Genomic DNA, 24,184 nt, shown 5'->3' on the forward strand with positions numbered 1-24,184 from the left:
ATGTGTTGGGGGCTATATATAAAGGTTTGTCCCAAATACATACATTTAAATATCACTCGATCTGGATAGAATTTTATAGACTTCTACAAAATCTATAGACTCAAAATTTAAGTCTGCTAATGCACTAGGGTGGAACACAATGTTAGTAACAAAATATGGGAAACGTTTAAATCTGAAGCAATTTTAAGGAAACTTCGCAAAAGTTTATTTATGATTTATCGCTCGATATATATGTATTAGAAGTTTAGGAAAATTAGAGTCATTTTAACAACTTTTCGACTAAGCAGTGGCGATTTTACAAGGAAAATTTTGGTATTTTGACCATTTTTGTCGAAATCAGAAAAACATATATATGGGAGCTATATCTAAATCTGAACCGATTTCAACCAAATTTGGCACGCATAGCTACAATGCTAATTCTACTCCCTGTGCTAAATTTCAACTAAATCGGAGCAAAAAATTGGCCTCTGCGGTCATATGAGTGTAAATCAGGCGAAAGCTATATATGGGAGCTATATATAATTTTGAACCAATTTCAACCAAATTTGGCACGCATAGCTACAATGCTAATTCTACTCCCCGTGCAAAATTTCAATTAAATCGGATTAAAAGATTGGTCACTGTGCTCATATGAGTGTAAATCGTGCGAACGATATATATGGGAGCTATATCTAAATCTGAATCGCTTTCAACCAAATTTGGCATGTATAGCTACAATTCTAAATCTACTGTGAAAAATTTCAACCAAATTGGGTCAAAACTCTGGCTTTTGGGACCATATTAGTCCATATCGGGCGAAAGATATATATGGGAGCTATATCTAAATCTGAACCGATTTCAATAAAATTTGGCACACTTGACTACACTACTAATTGTGCTCCTAGTGCAAAATTTCAACCAAATTGGGGTAAAACTCTGGCTTTTGGGACCGAATTAGTCCATATCGGGCGAAAGATATATATATACACTTGACTATAGTACTAATTGTTCTTCTGTTTAAAATTTTAAGCAAATTAGGGTAAAACTCTTGCTTCTGGGGCCATATAAGTCCATATCGGGCGAAATATACATATGGGAGCTATATCTAAATCTGAACCGATTTCTTCCAAAATCAATAGGGTTCCATTCTGAGCCAAAACACATACTTATGCCAAATTTGAAGTCGATTGGACTAAAACTGCGACCTAGACTTTGATTACAAAAATGTGTTCACGGACAGACGGACATGGCTATATCGACTCACGAGCCCACCCTGAGCATTTTTGCCAAAGACACCATGTGTCTATCTCGTCTCCTTCTGGGTGTTGCAAACATATGTACTAACTTATAATACCCTGTTCCACAGTGTGGCGCAGGGTATAAAAATGAGATTGCACTAATGCCATTGAATCCAAACTGTTAAAAGTTTGCCAATTCGCTAACAAGAGTTAGTATGGAAAGAGACAAGGAATTGATCGATTGCGCGAAAGTGGCCAGTTACCGTATTTGGATCTCTTTCTTGAGAAAGTATTCCGAAATTATCGGGTTTACTTGCCAAGAAAGTCGAGTAGCCACCACTTAAGCCCACCACGGACATTCCAACAAGACTCAGTACAATTGCACTCAATACGCGTCAAACAAGGACAGGAGGTTCCTAGCTTCGTTTCTACCGGATGTTCCTAGCTTCATTTCTTCCGTTCAATGGCCAACAAAATCTCCGCTTATTGAACAAAAGATTAGTTGAATTGCTATCATTAAATTATTAAAAACAAATGCCAGATACCAATCTACGCAAGCCTGTCTATACAAATGTTTCATCGCTGGCTACGAGAGCGGTTCGGAAACTTCTTAGCGTATCAATGAAAGAGAATAGTTAGTTTTTCAAAAATATTTTTATTTTTCAATATAATCTCCTGAAACTTCAATACACTTAGTCCAACGCTTTTCTAGCAATTCTATCCCTTGATTAAAATAGTTTTTCTCAAGGTCTTGAAAATAGTGGTTCACAACTTTAATTGCATCTTCATTTGAGGTAAAACGCTTGCCAGAAAGGATTTTTTTTTACATTTGGGAACAAGTAAAAGTCACTGGGAGCTAAATCAGGAGAATAAGGTGGGTGGTTAAGCAACTCGTACTTTAATTCGTTGATTTTAGCCATTGTTAAAACACTCTTGTGTGCGCTGGTGCGTTGCCTTGATGAAAAATTATTTTTTTGTGTTGTAAGCCTTTGAAGTCCCAAAAAACCGTTGCCATAACCTTACCAGCCGATTGAATTGTTTTTGCCTTCTTTGGGGGCACTTCCTCCAGCTTCAGTCCATTGTTTGGATTGTTCTTTTGTCTCTGGAGTATAGTGGTGGATCCATATCTCATCAACAGTTATGAAACGACGCTTAAAATCCATTTTAATTCGCTTAAAACGATCCAAACAAGCTTGAGAAATGTTCATTCTTATGCGTTTTTTGACCGACTGTTAACAAATGCGGCATCCATCTTGCAGAAGGCTTTTTCATCTGTAGTTCTTCATGCAAAATTAAATGGACTCGATCATTTGAGATGCCCATGATATTAGCAATTTCACGCAATTTTATTCGTCGATCATTTATTTGCCATATCATTATCACAATGGACTGAATAGACTAAGTGAGCCTGAATCTTAATCGGGCTGCCATTTTAACCTATAACCTATGCACTTTGGCTACAATTTCTCTTGTTGTTGCTGTTTTTGGACGTCCACTATGTGGTTCATCTTCAATGCTTATACGACCCAATTTTTTACTGTTGCATATGAAGGAGCACTTTCACCTAACACATTCACCATATCATTATGAATTTCTTGTCCCGATAAACCTTTTTTATGTAAATATTTAATGACAGCACGCATTTCTAATTTTTCCATTGTAAAAAAATTGCGGATGGGTCTTTTTTGAACACCTGTTTCTATATGAAGGAGTTGCCAGATCGAAACAAAATTTAACATGTGTTCATAATAGAGATGGAAGTTTCCAAAACACTTAACTTTTTTCTGTTTATACCGCGCTTTTTGTGCTAGACTAAGAAGTTTCCGAACTGCCCTCGTATTTGGAACAAATTCGATCAAACACACTCGTGTCAAATATTTGGCTAGTCTGACCGTAGCTTAAGACTACACGACTTAGGTATAATATGACATTAAGAGAATGTGTACTATTCTTACTAAGGAGTCTGGGATATACAAAGACGAATAGTTAGACCAATTGACCTTCTAAAGAGCATGGTTAGGATCGACACAAGGGACACAGTATCTCTCCAAGAGATTTTGATTATTCATATGTAAGTTCGAACATTTATTGATGGCTTTCCATTGATTAAAAAAAATCGAAATATTGTTTTCTGGAAATTAAAAAGTTATTTGCCATATCCCGATAAAATTCTACTATTCAAAATTTCCATTAAGAAAACTATGTGGAATATTAGAAAAAACGCCTCAACTGAAAACTCCTAAAATTATGCAATAGAAAAAGTGTAAAGAGTAGAACACCATTTTCACCATTCAATGCCACTCAGAGGTTTTTGTTAAAATCCAATAAATTTTTAGCTTACATGTGCGATTAGTCTGTTTGTTCATTGGCCACAATCTATGCAAGCTGTACCAACAAATAAAATGACCGTATATCCCTCAGCAACAACATCAACACTTAGTGGGCCCACAACCAAGTGCGCCTAAAATTCAAATTCTAATTCAAATGAATTGTTAATCAAATTTGAATAATTTTTATCTTTTGCAAAATATAAAAGCATTTCGAGCTTCGTTGCACAGCCCAACAACGAGACTGGGCTTAAGGTGTGAAATGTGCCGCCCCCTCCCCTACAAAAAAAACACCCAACATTGTGAGCAAATGGAAATTTTTATTAAAAATTCAATTTCCGCAGGGCCTACAAATTAGAAAATCTATGGTAGAGCGCCTCTCTATTGAAAGAATTTCACATGTCTGCCTGGGCAATGGTGTTTATGGACAGGACACTAAGCGGTATTATATGGCCGGTAGTGGTATTCGATATTAGAGAATGGCCACGTTTTAGAAAATTTAATTCAAAGCCTAACGGCCACAATTCAATTTTATAGATAGGCATCGGCAAAAGCTCTGGCCTTTTAATGAATGAGGAAATTGCCAATGGAAAGGGAATAGATGGCCCCAGTTACATACAAAATTGTTTCGTATAAAATGTAGAGTATTTATCACTAGAAACCTAAATAACTTAGAGAAAAAATATTAATTTTATTTAAAAAAATTTAAATATATGTCTCTGTTTTCTTTACTTGCAGTTTATGACTTCAGTACGAAATCCCAGGACATGAAAAAGGTACTTTTAAAAAAATTCAAAATTAATGGTCATAGACTGTTCAAACCCTTCTGTTGTATTTACTCCATATGATACAAAAAAGTTATAGTCTGCATTATTTAAGATTTTAATAGTCGAAAATATGTCTCAATATTAGAGCGTTGTAAAAAGTTTAACATTCTTAAGATATTATTTTTAAAAATAGACATACATATATGAAATGATAAATATACACTGTAAAATGTGAAAGAAAACAAGTAAAGAAATCTTGCACCACTTTGTATACAGAAAAAAGTAAACTATCTTATGGGAAAAATGAACTATCCCGTGTAAAAATTGAACTAAATTGTATTCCAAATTTTGAGATTAATTAAATTAATGAAAATTTTCTGACACTTTTGGATTTTTAACTACCAGCATTTTAACTTTAACTAAAAATTAAGAATAACTCTTGGGCGCCAGATCATTGCCATTTCAACCACGCTGTAATTCGTTGTCATTATTATTTCTTTGTTTGTTTGTTTGTTTTTGAAAAGTGTACGAAGAATTTCTTCTGCTTCAGTTAGAATTGAACTTATTTGTATGTCATTGGAATTTTCTGGCTTTTAGTTCATAACATTTTTGGGACATACTTGGAGTAAAGAAAAATTCGTTGAGCTGGGATATATCTCTTACAAAAGTTTAAAAATAAACTACACCGAAAAAAAGGTAAACTGTTTTATACTAAGAATGAACTACTTCGCGCGAAAATTGAACTAAATTGTACTATTGAATCAGGATAATTTAATGACCTGTTGTACTTTTTAACTGCAGTTTACATCCTCTCATAGAAGAAAAAATGAACTAAAAGTAAACAAGAAAATTATTGGCGCCAAATCATGACTATTTTCACCATATTGTAGTTCACTCTTACTATTTTGGGAATCTTACGAAAATGTTATTTTGCTTCAGTACATATTGGACTTGTACGTACGGCCATTGAACTTTATACCCACGTTTAGTTCATAAAATGATTCCAATTTATTTACAAAAAAATCATTGGGCTGTGGAAAATTTCGCAAAAAAATAATAAAATAAAAAAAATATATATATTTTTTTTAAATAAAGATAAGTTAAATTTAAACTACGGAAATTTTGTTCTCTGTAAAACCAAATAAATAAAAGTTTTGCAATAAATATAAGTTAATTTTCGGTGTGATCTACAATTCGATATCAACTCAAATCCTTCAATGTAAATACTACTCCATGCCCGAAATTTCACGCAAATTGGAGTAAAATTTTGGCCTGTGGTGAAAATTAAGTACATATGAGGCGATATATATATGGAACTATATCGAAATCTGAACCAATTTTTACCAAATTCATGCATAGGTAGAATGTTAATTCTACTTTCCAATTATTTTTTTTTTTTACATTTTCTACAGTCCACTGTAATTTTCTTTATTGTCTTGTATTTAATGCATTGTGGAAATCTCAAAGAGTAAAATAGGATTTATTTAAATTTTTGTTTCAAGTATTTCACTTTTCCCCATAAATAAGTTCAAAAGCAAAATTGTCGATAATATCAAATTTTAGAATCAGTTTGGATTTGTTCTGATTGTTTATGTTCGGTTTGTTTGAATTGGCTAATAAATATGGCCGTGAAGCCATATTTTTGCGTAGCATAGAATAAGCATTTCTCCAATATATAAAAAATAACAGAAAGCCGTTTTGTCATTATAGTTAAGTGATACGATCTAAAAAGATGTATCCTATCATGAAGGTTAGGTTAGGTTAGGCCCGATGTATTAGGCTCACTTAGACTATTCAGTCCATGATACCACATTGGTGAACTTCTCTCTTATCACTGAGTGCTGCCCGATTCCATGTTAAGCTCAATGACAAGGGACCTCCTTTTTATAGCCGAGTCCGAACGGCGTTCCACATTGCAGTAAAACCACGTAGAGAAGCTTTGAAACCCTCAGAAATGGCACCAGCATTACTGAGGTGGGATAATCCACCGCTGGAAAACTTTTTTGGTGTTCGGTCGAAGCAGGAATCGAACCCACGACCTTGTGTATGCAAGGCGGGCATGCTAACCATTGCACCACGGTGGCTACCATCCTATCATGAAAGAAAATTTGTTGGAAATTTCATTAAGAAAAATTTTCCTATCATGAAAGAAATTTTTGTTTGACTATCTATCCTTACTTGTATTCTTCACTTCTTTGGCTAGGAGTCAATATCAAAAACCAAATCATTGATGTGATTCTTTTCTCGGCGAAGCACCGTCTTGAGATGATTGACAATGTGTTATTTTTTAGAGCCAAACTTACTCTCCAAATTTTCCCAAACGCAAAAGCCCAACGGATTGTGATCCGAAAATGTCGATGGTCATTATGCGGTAGAAATGAGGCGAAGCGCCTCCATTTTATCCCATTCCCGATTGACGCATGCTGAGTGTTATAAAGGGTGATACGGTCAAAATTTGGTCAAGGGAAAACGCGTGTAAATCGGTGAAATCGTTTATTTAAAAAATCAAATTAAATTTCTTTTTCAAGTTCAATTAGTATAAAATTCAGGAAAAATATTCAGTTAGGCTTTCGCTTTTCCAAATAGGAATTGTCGAGCCTCACGCTTGACACCTGCCATCAGATTTTGTACAGCCACCTTGTCCACCTTCTTCGCCGCAGAAAGCCAGTTTGCCTTGAACTGCTGCTCGTCCTTAGCAGTTTTTTGGTCTTCTTTAGGTTCCGCTTGACAATAGCCCAGTATTTGTCAATTGGGAGCTCTGGCGTGTTGGGAGGGTTCTTGTCCTTGGGAACCACCTGCACGTTGTTGGCGGCGTACCACTCCATGGCCTTTGTACCGTAATGGCAAGATGCCAAATCCGGCCTAAACAGTACGGAACAACCGTGTTTCTTCAGGAAAGGCAGCAGACGTTTATTAAAAACATTCTTTCACGTAAATTTCTTGGTTGACAGTCCCGGAAGCTATGAAAATGCTGCGTTTCAAGCCACAGGTACAGATGGCTTGCCAAACCAGATATTTCTTTGCGAACTTTGACAGTTTTTTTGTGCTTGAAAATATCTGCTACATTTCCCCTTCCTTTTTCCGTATAAAACTCCTGTCCCGGAAGCTGCTTGTAGTCGGCTTTGACGTAGGTTTCGTCGTCCATTACCACGCAATCAAACTTCATCAGCATCGTCGTGTACAGCCTCCGGGATCGCGCTTTGGCCGTCGTATTTTGTTTATCATCGCGATTTGGAGTCACTACCTTCTTGTAAGTCGATTGTCAGGCTCGTTTTTTGGCTCGATGCACGGTTGTAGACGATACACCCAGCTTTTTTGCGGCATCTCGGAGAAAGAGGTTAGGGTTTCGCTTGAAACTACCGGCAACTTTCTTTGTCGTCTCAGCGGCTTCCGGTTTTCGATTTCCCCCCGATCCAGACTTCCTGGCTGTCGACAAACGTTCCCCAAATACTTTAATTACATTTGCAACTTCTAGCGATTTTGCCGGCTTTGCGTGCGAGTAGCTCGGATTTTCGAAAAATTTTGATACGCTGCTCTTCTTGCTTGGACGGCATTTTGACAACTGAAGAGTGCATTCCAAAATCAAAATAGGAGCAACATTCTAAACAAGCACACCTTCAAAATGAGGGGTGTTCAGGTTTTTTAAATGCAAAATTGAAAGAAATACGTGAAGTTTATATTGACCAAATTTTGACCGTATCACCTTTAGTGCTGTGTCCTGTTTGAATGTGTATGGTCTGCGGCCGAAATGTTCAATTTAGAATGGCGTCTCATCGTAGAAAACCAAATTCGGAAACGTTCCTCTTTCGTGAAAACGAAGCAACTCCTTGGCTCTTTCCCCTCTAATATTGTGCATGGGTAAGCTCTTCCAGCTTTGGCTTTAATCCAAGCTCATTTCTCAATATGTGTTACATACCTTCTCACGATATGTTCAAGTCACGAGCATGGTTCCTACCACTGCGGCGTGTATTCCGATCCAATCTGGTTACCGTATTTTACGTCCACTTTTTGGACGGGATGCAACTCTGACAGTATCACGGTAACGAGCAGTGATACCCTTTATTCACATTTGTATGCTGGAGAGCTCTAATATAAAGCAATTACACTATCATGCATGAATTCCTTCACGAACAACTTTATTTCTGAATACAGGAGTTAAAGTGCTTTTGCAAGTTTGTAAACAATAAAATGAACTGTCACTGAAATAAATCTCTTAGCTAACAGACAACCCAAATCTTATGTACCCTCCGCCATGGATTGCGTAGAAAGTTCTACTAAAAACTGTCATCAACAATCGAATTACCTGGGTTGTGTTAAGAGTTGCCGATAGCAAGGTTTCATAAAACTCCTTAACATAGTCTTCTAACTTTTAAGTTAGTTCATATGGAGTCTGTATTAGCCAAGAAGGTACAACTAATACCAATATAAACTACCTTAGTTTTTCATAAGTTTATATAGAGGAGTCTACCTATAATTGTGCTGGTGGTTAATCGAAATGTCATCCATAACGGATGAACTTTGCTCCCCCAGGAGGCTCTAGAGATCAAATCTAGGACCAATTTATATTGGGTGTTTTATATGGACCAATTTATATGGAGTCTATATACAATTACGGAAAGATAAGAACCAATTTTTGGATGATAGTTAAGGAGAATATACAGATATAGCGTATCAAACTTCTAGATCCAGGAAGCTCTAAAAATCCAATCTGGGTGCCCGTTTCTATGGATGCTATATATATACTCATGGACTGATATGGATCAATTTTTGTAAAGTTGTTAGAAGATCCGATATTTCTACTAAAATGACACAACTGTAATACTGTCTAGGGCAAGAGCTTAGTAACTGAACAAATGATATAACGTAGCCATCAATTTTGTTTGCCGATATCAATCCATCCGTGCGACGGTTTTCAAATTTAGAAAAAATCTTCAATCTGGAATTAAATTTCGTTTTTAGATAAAGTCACTGCCTAGCCTTGTCTAACTGGCAGACATTCATGCAATTTGTCTAATACGAATGCTAAACATTCAATTGTTGTTGCATTGGAGGGAAATGAAAAATGCCTGCAGCACTTGTCTATAGCTCTTATTTGTTCCCTGGTTTTATTTTTTTGTTTATATCGCGCAGAGTGTCAAAACGAGACCATATTAAAATTTGAACTTGCCAAAAATCAAATTTCGTTTTGTTAATTTTGACAAAAAAAAAAAGACGATGTAAGGCCATACTCAGTCAATAGGTTGAAGGGAGTATTGGAGGGGCATAGACTAGATCCGTATGTTAAATTGAAAAACTTTGTTAGTCGTATGTTATTAGTTTTGTGCCCTGTTCATGTCGCTTTTGTTTGCATTTTACCAATGCCACACATCTTTCAAACGAACCAAACAACAACAAAACAAGTATGTACAGCAGTAAGTTCGGCCGGGCCGAATCTTAAATACCCACCACCATGAACCAAATATTAGGGTTTCCTTTGAAATTTCAGGAGGGCTTGAGGACTTGAGGACACAACCCGAAGATAAATTTAAAGATTTCACCTATGAGGACTATATCAGATTCAGGATTTATAAGAACCATTTTTGTTTGAGGTTTAGAGGAATCATTAACATCTCTTGTAAGTGTGCAAGAAAATTATAAAATAACGTCTTGATTTGAAATCTTAAATCTGTAGAAGTAAAATCTGGAAATTTTACATTGAGTTTCAAACAATTTTCATGATCAGTGCGCCTTCTACACCCTCAAGAAGTGAAGTCGGTCTATATGGAGGCATTACCAAATGGACCGATAAAAACTTAATCCGATACACGTTTTTGTGAGCCTAAAATACCAGAATATTTACAATTTCAGGCATATCAGATAAAAACTACGGTTTCTAGAAACCCAAGGAGTTAAATCGGGAGATCGTTCTTATGGGGGCTATACTAAAATATGGACCGATACGCACCATTTTCGGCACACCTCTTTGTGACCCGAAAATACCTCTAGATTTCCAATTTCAGGCAAATAGGATAAAAACTTCGGATTCTAGAAGCCCAAGAAGTAAAATTGGGAAATCGGTCTATATGGGGGCTATACCAAAATATGGATCGATACTCACCATTTTCGGCACACCTCTTTATGGTCCTAAAATACCTCTAGATTTCCAATTTCAGACAAATTGGATAAAAACTACGGTTTCCCAAGACCCCAAATCGGGAGATCGATCTATATGGGGGCTATCCCAAAATATGGACCGATACTCACAATTTTTGGCACACGTATTTGTGGTCCTACAATACCTCTAGATTTCCAATTTCAGGTAAATTGAATAAAAACTGCGGTTTCTATAAGCCCAAGAAGTAAAATCGGGAGATCGGTCTATATGGGGGCTATACCAAAATATGGACCGATACTCACAATTTTTGGCACACATATTTGTGGTCCTACAATACCTCTAGATTTCCAATTTCAGATAAATTGAATAAAAACTGCGGTTTCTATAAGCCCAAGAAGTAAAATCGGGAGATCGGTCTATATGGGGGCTATAACAAAATATGGACCGATACTCACAATTTTTGGCACACGTATTTGTGGTCCTACAATACCTCTAGATTTCCAATTTCAGGTAAATTGAATAAAAACTGCGTTTTCTATAAGCCCAAGAAGTAAAATCGGGAGATCGGTCTATATGGAGGCTATACCAAAATATGGACCGATACACACAATTTTTGGCACACGTATTTGTGGTCCTACAATACCTCTAGATTTCAAATTTCAGGTAAATTGAATGAAAACTGCGGTTTCTATAAGCCCAAGAAGTAAAATCGGGAGATCGGTCTATATGGGGGCTATACCAAAACGTGGACCGATACTCACCATTTTTGGCACATCTCTTTATGGTCATAAAATACCTCTAGATTTCAAATTTCAGGCAAATTGGATAAAAATTACGATTTCTATAAGCCCAAGACCCCAAATCGGGAGGTCGGTTTATATGGGGACTATATCAAAACCTGGACCGATATAGCCCATCTTCGAACTTGACCTGCCTGCAGACAAAAGACGAGCTTGTGCAAAATTTCAGCACGATTGCTTCATTATTGAAGTCTGTAGCGTGATTACAACAGACAGACAGACAGACAGACAGACAGACAGACAGACGGACAGACGGACATCGTTATATCGTCTTAGAATTTCTCCCTGATCAAGAATATATATACTTTATATAGTCGGAAATCGATATTTCGATGCGTTACAAACGGAATGACAAACTTATTATACCCCCGTCACCATTCTATGGTGGTGGGTATAAAAATGCAAAAACTAATGTTGAATGGAGATACCACACAAGAACGGAAACGGAAAACAAACAAAATAAAATCAACATCATTTACATTGTTGTCTATATTCTTTCTCGGCAGTGTTTTTTTTTTCAATGTTTTGAAAATAGAAAAAACGACACAGTGGAAAGATTGACTTGTGATAATCAATTGAATTTTAAAGAGTAGATAGAGTTTTAAGAAACCCGTAAGGATTAGGACCGCTGATATCACATATGAATTTCGGAAAGATGAGAATTTATCTATTTCCCACAAAATCAAAGAATGTCCAATATATTGAACCGAAATTCCTGGTTTGTATATCCTCGGGCAAGGTTAAACACATAGCAGTAAAATTAATCAAAGAGAGGATTGTAAAGCCTCACACGTAAAAAAGTGTACCCAGATTCAAAGATTGTCTTGGCTTTACACCCACCCGACCTGAACTAAATTAAAAAAAATCGTCTTAAAAATATGACAATATTTACTTTTTGGTAAATAAAATAAAAACGAGCTACATTACATTTTTCTTTGTATTCCTATTTTTTGTGTAGAAAAATGAGTTTATCGGAATGTCTTACAAATGCAAAAGTTATAATGCTGCCCATCTCATCCCAGCAAAACAATTTGAAAGTTGTACAACTTTAAAAGCACTTCCGAAAATGTCCTCCCAAAGATGTTCTTTATTTTAACTACACAGGAATTTATTTTAACTAAATTTTTTATAACTCGCTGTTTTCATATTTTTAATGGGAAATTTTAACCTTTTTTGTTTCAAATAGCTTAAAACCGGAGTAAGTAATAATAAAATGGTACAAAACTATTTTTGTCGAAAAAAATGCTATTTGCGGTCAAACGTTTAAGACAAGCGTTAGAATACATTAAAAATCATAAAAATCATAAAAAAATATAGAAATTATTTATTTGCCTAAATATTACACAATTTTTTAATTCACATCCAAAACACTGAATTCGGATCACACCTTAAGAAGTGATACAGTGCAACGGCTATTGAAATGGTGGACATCCGTCCTATGACAAGCCCATGTAAAATTCATCGCTTCTGTGCCAATTTTGCACCACTTCTGTATGCAAAAACAACATTTTTGGCGACGGTTTTTTTTTTTTTTGTTGGAATATATCACATCATCAACGGTTCGATCTTTGTGGGCCTTGCAAGACATTTTCTATTTAATAAAGATTACACAAAGTGAAAACATGCACATCGGGTTTGCCCTTCACTGTATATGTTATACTAGTTTATGAACATTATATGTTTGTACACAAAAAAAAGTGCTAAAATTTTTATAATTATAACTTTTACACTTTTTGCACCGAAATAACATATATGGACAACAGCCTGTTTCGTCCGTGTAGATATTTTATTCAACTCCAAATTTCGATTATTTGGTCATGAAATCATTAGACACATTTAAAGATTTAGACCCCATTATTCACTGTACAATTTATCGCTATGCTCTCCAAATAGTGCTCATAAACTTGTGAAACTCACCACATATGTATGTACAGATATGTCTGTCTTTTCATTTTTCAATTTCGTTTATTGCAAAGTTAGTGACAGCTGCATTTGTCAGTAAATGGAGTGTACTTGGATAGATGGATGAATGAGTACTAAATCTGCGTGTTTTTCGCATCCATTCACCCATGTTACTCGTCAATGTGTCAATTTTCAACATTCAATCTATCAAAGTAAAATAAATATCATACACTTCACTCATCGCATGTACGTCTTCGTGAAAGAAGACATGGTAGCATTATTAGCAAAAGAAGACCTCGCATAGAGTTGCAAGGAGACCATAGTACGAAAAATTGTACAAGTGTATGAAAATGGTAACACTTAGTATGGATATTTGAATTTTAATTGGGCTATAAGCAGCAATAAATAAAGACGACTGACACTCGATTTTTGTGATAGGCGGCAGTGCCTGGATAGCTGAGCCGGTACAAATTTGTCTATTTTAGCTGTTCAAAACAAATATGCTTTGAACATGGGATCTCTGAGGGGTTCTAAAATTTGTTTTTACTTCAAAGATCTACAAGTTCAGCAGAAAGACGCAAAATTCCAAGATTTGTGTCATAAATTTAATGAAAAAAAAATTTTTTTGAAGCAAGCATTATAAACTTTGTTTTAATTAAAATGTCATTATTTTAAAGAATTTTGTCCTTAACATTGCGTAAATTTCCTCCTAAAATTAAGGTTACATAATCTTCCATATTAGATCAATATTTTTTTCAGTGCAATAGACTGGTAGACTCAGTAAACTTTTATAAACAATGGGTCATTTTACCTTATTTAACCACTTTTGCAATTGCATAATTTCAAAATATTTTCATAATTATTGCAAGGATGTGTTCATTAAAATGGCAACTTTTATTATGATAGTTACTTTAATTTAAAATATTGATGGTTTATACCTTCTGGGAATATTGACCGAACGTGTGCATATAGTGGCATATAGTGAATCTGTTTTACGATGTTGACATCGAAATAAATTTTTTTCATTTCCATAAAAGTTTTAATGTTACAAAAAATCCCCCTATATATTAGAAGAGACTGTCCAGACAGTTCTTTATAACCGTAGCTTTAGTCGATTTCTAATTTATTTAAGTGACAAAATATATCTGACACATCGAAGCAAGTTTTCCTTTGACCGGTATCCCAGGATCCCGGGAAATTCGAAAAAATTCCCGCTTTCCCGGGAATGGAAAAAATCCGGGGAAAACCCCTATTGAGGGTGTTTTCAAAGGGTTGCAAATACAACTCTAGTGGTCGTGCATGTTCACTTGGGATCATTTGTTAGGTGATAAGAAGTTAGAAGAATGATAACAGATTCTTGTTAGATTTTCAATATTCTAGATGTACGTTTTTATTCAATAAAGAAATTAGAATTCATTTGAAACTCAAGCAGAAAAGAACGTTTTTTGATTTGAGATTTCAAACGGAGCTCATTGCAATTGTTGTCAACGAGAATTAAATTTTACACTAGCTGTGAAATTAATTTTACAACCAATTTGGCAATCCAATTGCCGGCGCTGGTTAAAATCGGCGGCTTCATTCTTTCATGAGTTTGGGGATATTTTCAGTCTGGTTAAAGTTGCGCATTGGAAACACACACACCTGTGTATGGTTCCTATCCTGAAATTTATTTCCTTAAGCTTTATTGAATGCATCAAGGCTTTGAAATACTTTTTATTTTAACATTCGTAGACATGTTTCTTCACTTCTCTTCTAAAAATTTTTCAATACCCTTAGCTTATAGTGGGGTTTGAGTTATTTCATTTCATTCGTTTGCTTTTGAACGAAGTTATCATCAAGGTTTACTTTTATGCGTACGCGTTTGTTAACAAACATTTGTGTACGTATTTCTATTTAAAATAAATGTTTGTTGTTTTATTATTATTATTGTATATTTTTTCTTTTAGTTTGTTTGTTTTTGCCGTTCTTTATAAGCTTTTGCATTAACAATACCCGGCATAAAAGACTCTCTCACACACACAGACCCATGCGCTCTCTCAAGGATATGGAAAAAACAAACCTTTTGTGTTGGGAAAGTAGAGAAGAAATACATTATAGGAGGTACATTCGAGACAAGTACATTTGTTGCTATTAAGGCTGAACACAGTATACGAAGTAGAAGGCCTTTTCGATTTCTTTAATGTTGGTCCATATTTGTGTATAACTCTCATATGGACTTCTATATTTTTAGTTGGGGTTTTTATACCCTCCACCATGGGATGGGGGGTATATTAACTTTGTCATTCCGTTTGTAACACATCGAAATATTGCTCTAAGACCCCATAAAGTATATATATTCTGGGTCGTGGTGAAATTCTGAGTCGATCTGAGCATGTCCGTCCGTCCGTCCGTCCGTCTGTTGAAATCACGCTAACTTCCGAACGAAACAAGCTATCGACTTGAAACTTGGCACAAGTAGTTGTTATTGATGTAGGTCGGATGGTATTGCAAATGGGCCATATCGGTCCACTTTTACGTATAGCCCCCATAAAAACGGACCCCCAAATTTGGCTTGCGAGGCCTCTAAGAGAAGCAAATTTCATCCGATCCGGCTGAAATTTGGAACATGGTGTTAGTATATGGTCTATAACAACCATGCAAAAATTGGTCCACATCGGTTCATAATTATATATAGCCCCCATATAAACCGATCCCCCGATTTGGCTTGCAGAGCCTCTAAGAGAAGCAAATTTCATCCGATCCGGCTGAAATTTGGTACATGGTGTTAGTATATGGTCTCTTACAACCATGCAAAAATTGGTTCACATCGGTCCATAATTATATATAGCCGATATATAAACCGATCCCCCGATTTGGCTTGCGGAGCCTCTAAGAGAAGCAAATTTCATCCGATCCGGCTGAAATTTGGTATATGGTGTTAGTATATGATCTCTAATAACCATGCACAAATTGGTCCACATCGGTGCATAATTATATATAGCCCCCATATAAACCGACCACCAGATTTTACCACCGGAGCCCCCTTGGAAGAGTAAAATTCATCCGATTCGGTTGAAATTTGGTACGCGATGTTAATATATGGTATCCAACAACTATGCAGGAATTGGTTCATATCAGTCCATAATTATATATAACACCCATATAAACCGATCCCCAGATTTGGCCTCCGGTGCCTTTTGGAGAAGCAAAATTCATCCGATCTGGTTGAAATTTGGTACGTGGTGGTAGTATACGATATTTAACAACAGTGCCAAAAGTGGTCCATATCAGTCCGAGATTTGGTTTTGGGGCCTCTTGGTACGTTTAGAAGACGTTTCTACGCAATCCATGGTGGAGGGTACATACGCTTCGGCCTGGCCGAACTTACGGCCGTATATACTTGTTTTTTTTATGATTTTTATACCCTCCACCATAGGATGGGGGGTATACTAACTTTGTCATTCCGTTTGTAACACATCAAAATATTGTTCTAAGACCCCATAAAGTATATATATTCTGGGTCGTGGTGAAATTCTGAAAATTTCATCCGATCCGGCTGAAATTTGGTACATGGTGTTAGTATGTGGTCTCTAACAACTATGCAAAAATTGGTCTACATCGGTCCATAATTATATATAGCCCCCATATAAACCGATCCCCCGATTTGGCTTGCGGAGCCTCTAAGAGAAGCAAACTTCATCCTATCCGGCTGAAATTTGGTACATGGTTTTAGTATATGGTCTCTAATGACCATGCGAAAATTGGTCCATATCGGTGCATAATTATATATAGCTCCATATAAACCGATCGCCAGATTTGACCTCCGGAGCCTCTTGGAAGACCAAAATTCATCTGATTCAGTTGATATTTGGTACGTGATGTTAATATATGGCCTCAAACACCCATGCAAAAATTGGTCGAAATTGGTCCATAATTATGTATAGCCCCCATATAAACCGATCCCCAGATTTGACCTCCGGAGCCGCTTTGTAGAGCAAAATTCATCGGATTCGGTTGAAATTTGTACGTGATGTTTCTATATGGTATCCAACAACCATGCATGAATTAGTTCATATCAGTCAATAATTATATATAGCCCCCATATAAACCGATCCCCAGATTTGACCTCCGGTGCCTTGTGGAGAAGCAAAATTCATCCGATCTGGTTGAAATTTGGTACGTGGTGGTAGTATATGATATTTAACAACCATGCCAAAAGTGGTCCATATCAGTCCATAATCATATATATCCCCCATATAAACCGATCCCGAGATTGGTTTTTGGTCCATATCAAGTTCATAATTGTATATAGCCCCCATATAAGCGACCCCCATATTTCAATTCTGGCTCCCTACGTACCGTGCAAAAGTCCATATCGATTCGTAATTATTTGTAGACTTACATACCTTTTTGTCTAATAAATACCACGTGTGGACTAACTCACAATTTAGAAAACGATTTAAGATACCACAACCCAAGTAATTCGATTGTGTATAACAGTCTTTCGTAGAAGTTTCTACGCAATCCAGAGAAGAAATTGCTTGCAAACCGCTTATTGTAATGAATTTTCTACTTTCCAGCAGTAAAAATGTACCGAAAAATACAACCCATTAAGAAAAGCGTCGCTAAAAAAGTAGGGCAATACTCTTTTGGACGCAGAAGCGATGACTTTAATATGAGCTTCTCATAGGACGGATGTTCACAATTTCAACAGCTGTTGTACTGCATTTGCATCACTTCTTAAGGTGTGATCTGAATACAGTGTTTTGGATGTGATATTTTACTCAATAAATAATTTTTATTTTTTTATGATTTTTAATACAACGCTTATCTGGAACGTTTGACCTCAATTATTTTTTTATATTCACAATTTTTATAGAAGGGATTTAGCATTTTGTTGGACAAAATTTTAATAATTTGTAACATTTTATTGATACTTACTATGTCTTTAACCTACCCACCAAAAAGTAATGAAAATGTTCTTTTTGCATCCGGAAGTGGTGCAAAATTGGAGCAGAAGCGTTGAGGTTAACATCCAAGAAAAAAAACGACGCCAAAAGAGTAGAGAAAATGCTATTTGTGGATCCGGAAGTGATACAAAACTGGCGCATAAGCAATTAATTTAACATGGGCTTGTCATAGGTGGACATCCACCCACCATTACAACAGCCGTTGCACCTCATTTACATCACTTCTAAAGGTGTAATCCGAATTCAGTATTGTGGATGTGAACTGAAAAATTTTGTGCTATTTTTCAAATAAAAATTTTTTCACTTTTTTACTATTTTCAGTGCATTCTAACGATTATCTGAAACGTTTGATGCCACATACTGAAAAAAATTGAAATTTTTCTAGATTTAAAAAATTTTTATCATTTTTTACGCAGTTGTTAGCCTTTTTGAGACAAACAAATAAAATTACCCACTAACATCTTATGTACCCTCCATGGATTGCGTAGAAACTTCTACGAAAGACTATCATCCACAATCGAATTACTTGGGTTGTGTTATCTTAAAACTTCTTAACATCGTTTTCTAAATTGTGAGTTAATCCATACGACAAAAAAATACTAAAATCCTTAAGGAAAGGTCAAAATCGTTGGATCCAAGTAAACTTTTTTGAGTGCGGTATAATTTACCAAATTGAAATTTATTTCGAAAACTGCGTAAAACAAAGGATTTTATATTTCTCCAACCACTGAGGTGAATGGTTAACACGTCCGCCCTGCTTACAAAGGGTCATGGGATCAATACCAACTTCGACTGAACACCAAAAAGTTTTTAAACAGTGGTTTATCCCGTCTCAGGATGCTGGAGTCATTTCTTAATGTTTCAAAGCCTCACAAAGACATGGTGGAACGTCGTTCTCATGCAGCTATAAAAAGAACGGTTAAACCATATTCTGGCGGTGCCACAGAGGCACAGCGGTCATTTTCTATCGAGGAGAAGGACTTCACTTCACTCGAGTGCGAAGGACTTCTGACCAATCAGCTTATACTCATTCCTTCTAAGACTCTGGAGAAGATGATAGATATTTATCTTGGAACTCTCATCGATTCAAGATTGCTCTCGAAACGACAACATGCTTACTCGAAGGACAGGTCTACTGAGAACGCCTTGCATGAACTAGTCAGCTTTATTGAAAGCTCACTATCTGTCAATTAATACCCAATTGTGGCATTTCTAGACATCGAAGGGGCATCATCCGAGCTCGATAGTAAATGGATTGACAACTTGGAATGTTGACCATAGAATACCTAGGCTGTTAGACCAACTTCAGCCACACTAGGACAAGCAAACATACATAGAGAATATGAACAGAGACACTCCCAAGGAGGAGTTCTTCTTTGGAATATTTCTACAAACAAACTTCTGGTTTCTCTAGAAAAAGAAAGGACAAAAGTGGTGGTATACGCAGATGATGTGGCTCTAGCAGGGGAAACTTTCCATCCACAAGCTTTGTACTAGGAACTAAAATCGAAAATTGTACATTGGCTATACACGGCAGTGGTTAGACCTAAAAATCTATATGGTGTTGTGGTCTGGTGGCCGGCACTTCAGCAGCCGACAAGTTTAGATATAGTTCAGCGAATGGCGTGCTTGTATACGAGTATCTCAGGCGCATTCAGTAAGACAGGAACAGATTTCCTTAATATCATGCTGCATCTATTACCTTTATACACATTTTGGCCAAAAAGCAACAACGGCTGTGCGGTTGTGCGAGCTATCGCTGTGGTCGGAAAAAACGCACGGCTACAGTTCGGTCTTCAAAATAATCCCAGATGTGCCAAACGTAGTGAGTTACACTCTGGCGAAACCACTTTTCGACAAAAAGTTTGAAACTCTAAATCCCCACAGTGAGGCTTGTTGCACACAGACCCCGGGGAATAGACGTTATATAGATTTCTACACTGATGGGTCCAAATTGGATGGACAAGTGAGTTTCGGAGTATATTCTAAAGATCTGGAACTTCGAATCACGAAAAGATTACCTAATCACTGTAGTGTTTTTCAGGCTAAAATATTAGCAATAATAGAAGTGGCGAATTGTCTGAGAAGTAATGTTCCAACAAATGTTGGCATTAATATATACTCAGACTCAGTCTACCTGCAATAAAATCCTTGGACACTGTGTTCCTTAACTCGAAAACGGTTATTGACTGCCGCAAATCTCTCAACGAGATTGTTGAGCAGTACAGTATTCATCTAATATGGGTACCTGCCCATAGGAAGATAACGGGGAACTGAAAAGGGGATGAGTTAGCAAGGCTAGGGACTACCTTACATATTCCAGGGGAACTAGAATCTGTTGGTATGCTTCTGGCTGCACACAATACATTTTTTTCGGATTCAATCACGAAATTAATTGATCCAATTAATTTTTTAATTGAAATGTCTTCAATCACAGAAATGCTAGTATCAATTAAAAAATTAATTGACAGTCAATTAAAAATTAATTGATCCAATTAAAAAATTAATTAATACTATTAATTTGTGTGATTGATTTTTATTTCTATTAAAAAAATTGTTGAATCAATTAAAATTTTAATTGAATATTTTTTAAGATTTTAATTGGAAAAATTTTCGTGAAATTTTTTTCTGTGTACCTGCAAGCTCATACTGCGTGAGAAGGCTGTCATGATGGCGAATATCCGATAGGGGAATTGCAAGGTTGCAACGACATTAAGCAAATGTGGCCCCATCTAAACTTAAACCGCACACTAGATATGCTAATGTTCTCAAGACATCAGCTACCACACCTGATATCTGCTATAACGGGTTGCTTCTTGATAGTTTGCAAAAACTATTGACGTGAAGTACAATACTCGTAACTACCGAATGACTGTATGACCACTGAATGGCGTACGTTTTTGCACCACGAAGGCCTCCAAATGTGAAGCCTCATAATTTCTCTTGCATTAGCATCATATACCTTAATGCAAAAATATTTTCTCTGTGATGGTCTTATTCAAACCTTTTCGTTTTTGTGACAAAGACATCAAAGTCAATATTCCCATTGACAGGCAAGTATCTAGCCATCCACCACCCATGTTAACATGCCCATGCTGTCAAAGGAATGAGATACGCACTCTCTCACACATACGTGTGCGTATTTTCTATGACATCCATTGTACTTCCTGAATAGCCCTTTTTCCCCCATATGGCAAAAGCTTTATAAAGAAACCCATGAAAGAAATATCTGTGGTATAAAATAACGTCTGATGGCATTCAAATGGTATGGCTATAAAGAAAACAAAAACCTAGACATAATTGATATATAGAGGAGATATTTGTTTCTTGTCTAAATTTCTATTTGAAGCAGAAAACAAAAATAAAATATTAAAATGGAATTTCGTATGAGAAATGAAAAAATGCTTACGTGCGCATATTACAATTTTTTTTTTCGTCAGGGAAATGAGAGAGTGGAAGGGATAAAACTATATTGGTTTTAAGAGATAGCTCATAGGAATGAAGCTATCTACAAGAACAAATCATAGACGACATAATAGGAGTAAGAATATGTTTTAGATAGGCACATGACTCTTTCTGTTTTAGTGATCAAAATGAATTAGGACTAGTTATGGCATAATTAGGAAATCACAAATTAAAAAAAAAATTGGTATTTGATTCCACGATCGTTTCTTCAAATAAAAATTTTCATGATCTCTGTGTGACCACGCTGAAAAAAGCTAAAGCTGTATGCTCCTAGAGTTCGCTTACGCCTTACACAAAATGCAAGACATTCACACAATAGTTTTTGCAAAATCGCCTATCTGGCAGCGACCTGTTATACCACATATCAGGAGTGACGTCTTGAAAACAATAACATATCTAGTGCACGGTTTAAGTTTAGATGTGGCCATATTTGCTTAGTGTCGTCGCAACGCTTGCAATTCTCCCATCGGACATTCGCCATCGTAACAGCCTTCTCACACAGCCCGAGGCATACCAACAGATTCTAGTTGCCCTTGAATATATAAGGAGCCTTGCTAACTCATCCATCCATGCCCTTAAGAAGTCAAATCGGGAGATAGGTTTACATGGGATTTTAACATAGCGCCCATGTAAACCGACCCAACATATATCAAAATTTGAAAAGATTTGAACACTTGTAAAGAGTAGAGTCAGGAGAAGTTTGGCACAAAACCTGAGGAGAGGGTATTCCCTTTCCACCAATTTTTTACATATGTTCTGTATTCAAGTCGTTGGATCCTCCTCTACATTTCATGTGAATTTCAAGCGTCGTTTGTCAAGAGGAGGTATCCTTCTCCTCAACAAACCTGAACTAAGCATCATATTTCAACTACATACAAAGAATATATGTTTCCCGCCAAATAAATCGGAAAAAGGAAAATTACTTGAAACTTGAGCATATTAACATATGTTAAAATGTTGGACTTGGAGAACAGAAGAATTTTTCAGTTAAAAACTTAAATTTACATGAAATGGACAAGCAACGTAGAAGGTGCTTCATCTACGGAGCATGTTCGGGAAAGGGAACATGTACCGAAAATGAAGCACCTTCCAAGTTGCCTGTCAATTTCATGCAAATTTAAGTTTTTACTTAAAAAATTTTGGCAGAAATCAATGCAAAAATCATAAAATTATGTACCGAGTTCCCATTATGGACAACCCTCCATTTTCAGTTTTCAAAAAATCAGGCAAAAACCATATATCGGAAAATCACGCATCCTATATTCATTTCACAAACTACCCAAAGGTCCCTATAAATTCCAAATAAATCGACAAAGTTTAGATTTTTCACTATTCCCCTTCCCCAACCAGATATCGAAAAAACATATACCCTGTTTCTATCATCTCCCTTGTTCCCTGTAAATTTCAAGTAAATGGGGGAAGACTATATTATGCTCTATTTTTTTAAGGGACGTCAAATATCGACAAATGCAGAAGTGGACAGCACCCTTAATCTTCCCTGAAATTTTTAAGAATATCAGGGAACTTTCCTTCAAGTTTCCCCTCCCCATCCAAATATTCAAAAATCAGGTACACCATATTGATATTGTAATCTTCTTTTATGGCCTTTGTAAATTTCAAGTAAAATTGAGAATTTTGTTTTTTTTTCAGTTTTAGAGGAGATCCAAATTCGAAAAATGGTGTAGCGTGTCTTTGTGTAGACGTCACCCACAAACTTCACTTAACAAAAATTTCAAACAATCATAAGCCCAATTTTCAAATTGGTCAAGGTCAAGGGGAGATCCCTCGTCACGACCAAATATCACAAAATCAGGTACCCCCTATTCCCTACTTCCTCTGTATATTTCGAGTAAATTGGTAAAAAAAGTAAAAAGTTTAATTGTGTCATTGTATGTACTTACAGGGGGGTCTCCCTGTGCTCTTTATATTTCACCGACCAACTATTAAAAAATTCTCCGTAAATTTCTAGAAAGTCGGACAATTTTAGTTTTTTTATTTTCACTAAAAAAAAAAGACGGGCATAAGGGAGGTCCCTCTCCCGAACACATATTGAGGAAGTATATACAGTAATAAGTTCGGCAGGGCTGAATCTTAAATACGCACCACCATGAATCAAATATAAGAGTTTCCTTTGGAAATTCAGGGGGGTTTGATGACAGATATTTTCTCAAGCATATCAGTTCAACCAGTACGCTTCCCGAAGATAAATGTAAAGATTTTACCTCTGAAGACTAGAACCATTTTTTGTTTGAGTTTTAGAGGAATCATAAACATTTCTTGTATGTGTGCAATAAATGAAAATGGCCCTGATTTGAAATCAAAAATCTGTAGATTTTTACCCCAATAATTTCAATGATTACGAGAAGTAAAGTCTGGAAATTTAACATTCAGTTTCAAGCAATTTTCATGATCAATGCACCTTCTGTACCCTCAAGATCTGAAATCGGTCTATATGGAGGCCTTAACAAATGGACCGATAAAAACTAAAATATACACCTTTTTGTGGGTCTAAAATGCCAGTATATTTTCAATTTGTGGAAAATCGGATAAAAACTCAATTTCTAGAAACCCTAGGAGTTAAATTGGGAGATCGGTCTAATGGGGGCTATATCAAAAACTGTACCGATACACAATATATTCGGCACACCTCTTTATAGTCCTAG

The sequence above is a fragment of the Haematobia irritans genome, chromosome 5 (assembly GCF_050003625.1).
Source record: "Haematobia irritans isolate KBUSLIRL chromosome 5, ASM5000362v1, whole genome shotgun sequence".
Classification (NCBI taxonomy): domain Eukaryota; kingdom Metazoa; phylum Arthropoda; class Insecta; order Diptera; family Muscidae; genus Haematobia; species Haematobia irritans.